The following is a 2,799-nucleotide window of genomic DNA, read 5'->3' as shown; positions in this document are numbered from 1 at the left end:
GGACTGAGCCCCAAACAAAAAGGATCCTGGGAGCCTGTGGAGGTAAAGCTAAGCACTGGATTTCTCCTCCAGCCTCACCATCTGTCCATCATTTATTTTTCTTCTCCCAACTTTTTAACAATTTAACAAACATAAAAGTTAGAAAGATGTTTCAGTGAAGACTCATACGAGCCACTTGGACTCAAGGACTGTCAGGATTTGGTCATATCATGGGCTTTCTCAAACCATTTGGGTGGAGAGCCCAGGTGTCATAGCCACTGCCCCTAAATGCTTCAATGTACTCCACCCAGGAATACAAACATTCTTCTGAAAAGCCTCATCTAAGCATCACATCTAAGAAAAGAATTTTTTTTTTTTACATAGTGAAAACTTTTATATTTGGAATTAGCCAGCTGGACTCAGTTTAGATGATCCCAATTTTGTTGGCAACATCCAAAGCATCATAGTCAGGAGCCAGTCGAACATATGCCTTCTTCGCTCCATCAGGCCTGATCAGAGTATTGGCCTTAGCCACGTCAGTGTCACAGAGCTTCTTCACAGCCTGTTTAATCTGGTGCTCGTTGGCCTCGACACCCACGATGAACACCAGTGTGTTGTTGCCTTCTATCTTCTTCTTGGCTGACTCGGTGGTGAGGGGGAATTTGATAATGGCAGAGTGGTCAAGTTTGTTTCTCCTGGGGGCGCTCTTCCGGGGATATTTGGGCTGCCTCCTGAGCCGCAGTGTTTTGGGCCGCTGGAAGGTGGGTGACGTCCGGATCTTCTTTTCCTTGTAGCTGTGGACACCTTTCAACACTCTTTCTTGGCCTTCAAAGCCTTTGCTTTGGCTTCAGCTTTAGGAGGGGCAGGGCCCTCCTTCTTGCCTTCGGCGCCATCTTCATGAAAAGGACATCTAAGAAAATTAACAATTCCCTACTGTCATCTAATACCCATGCCAAGACGCTTCAGTCCTGTCTGACTCTGTGACCCCATGGACTGCAGCCTGCCAGTCTCCTCAGTCCACGAGATTTTCCAGGCAAGAATATTGGAGTGGTTGCCACTTCCTACTCCAGGGGATCATCCTGACCCAGGGATTAAACCTGTTTCTCTTGCATCTCCCGCATTTACAGGCAGATTTTTTACCACTAGCGCCACCTGGGAAGCCCCATTTTGTCTCTTTGTTGTTCGGTCACTTGAGACCCCATGAATTGCAGCACGCCAGACTACCCTGTCTTTCACCATCCCCGGAGTTTGTTCAAACTCATGTCCATTGAGTCAGTGATGCCATTCAACCATCTCATCCTCTGTCAGCCCCTTCTCCTCCTGCCTTCAATCTTTCCCAGCATCAGGGTCTTTTACATGAGTCAGCTATTCATATCAGGTGGCCAAAGTACTGGAGCTTCAGCTTCAGCATCAGTCCTTCCAATGAAAATTCAGGATTGATTTCCTTTAGGATTGATTGGTTTGATCTCCTTGCTGTCCAAGGGACTATCTTATGTCTCTTTACACTCTTTTAAATCCTTTCATCTAGAACAGTCCCTCCCCACTTTTTATTCATGAAGTGAAGTGAAAGTCGCTCAGTTGTGTCCAACTCTTTGCAACCCCATGGACTATACAGCCCATAGAATTCTCCAGGCCAGAATACTGAAGTGGGTAGCCTTTCCCTTCTCCAGGGGATTAGTATTGGTGTTTTCAGGAGTCCAGGACAGTTTTGTAAAAGTTCCCATATTCTGGCTTGGCTGATGTTTTCATCATACTGCAGTCTACCTTGTCCCTAGCCTCTGCCCTGTATTTCCTATCAACTGAAAGCTGGGTCCAGAGACTTGGTTAGTTCCAGTGATGTTGTGGAGCTCATGGTTCATCCTGTTGGGAGGCTGCTTTGCTACAAGTGCTCTATCACCTCTGATCACAGAGAATAAAGTGGTGACCATCAGCTCTTTCCATTGGGAAGTTTCCTCTCCTCCGCTCAGCAGGTAGCTCTGGAGCATACTTTAGCACATGTCCTGTCCCCAGTAACCTTCCATCCAATGGTTTGACATCTATTGATGACCCTTGCTGATAACAATTATTGCACAAACAGCTCATCAATTATTAAATGCCTAAAGGGTGACAGGGAAGAAGAGAAAGGAATGTCTGGGAAGAAACAGACAACAAGGTAAATAGGGGAGAGAAAGCTGGAAACACAGCAAGTAATTCCAAGAGCTTTGCCAAAACTTCCCAATTTACATTCAACTGTTTCCAGGGTCATAAACCCTGTAAGGAAATGCTGGCAAAGCAGAGAGCCCTGAGCAAGGTGCTGTCACATGGTAAAAAGTCAAACGCATTTCAGTGTGTCTAGGCATCTACATTTTCTTTGAGCTTCCTCCCCAACCTTAGCCAAGAAAGGGCTAGTCAATGAAGAGGAAGTTTGCAGCCATGTCCCAAATCAGATTCTGGATTTCTGTTTGACCGAGAAGAGGCAGTACCTGCTCAGGGCACCCTGTACCTCTTCTCCTGGGGCCAGTTTACAGGAAGCTTCCAACAATAGACATTTATCCAGAATTCTCAGTTACAAGTCTTTACTTCTTTCCACTGCAGTGTCCAAAAACAAGTTTCTTAAAAAGAAACAAGTAGTCCCTTTACCAATCTGTTGAATAAACGCATTGCCTTAGGTAAATTACTCTCTTTAAAACTTACAGAAAGCAAGTTCTTCTCTAGGAAGAGTTTCGGTGAACACTTGCATCAAATAATATTCCTTATCTATTCAAAAATTCAAATCACATAAGGTTATCTCCCAACACATGTCTCTTTTAAGACATCCAATACTGAAAACTTTGTTTTGAT

The 2,799-nt window shown here is 44.8% G+C and overlaps 1 pseudogene; it reads right to left on the bottom strand.

Annotated features, from left to right (window-relative positions):
• Positions 1 to 363: 363 nt before the first annotated feature.
• LOC129543550 (large ribosomal subunit protein uL23 pseudogene) lies at positions 364 to 878 on the bottom strand (annotated as a pseudogene).
• Positions 879 to 2,799: the final 1,921 nt, after the last annotated feature.

The sequence above is a fragment of the Moschus berezovskii genome, chromosome 23, assembly GCF_049115385.1.
Source record: "Moschus berezovskii isolate FMDL1 chromosome 23, NW_MosBer_1.0, whole genome shotgun sequence".
In the NCBI taxonomy this organism is placed as follows: domain Eukaryota; kingdom Metazoa; phylum Chordata; class Mammalia; order Artiodactyla; family Moschidae; genus Moschus; species Moschus berezovskii.
The sequence above is the reverse complement of the archived record's forward strand: the minus strand, read 5'-3'. Positions and strand labels throughout refer to the sequence as shown.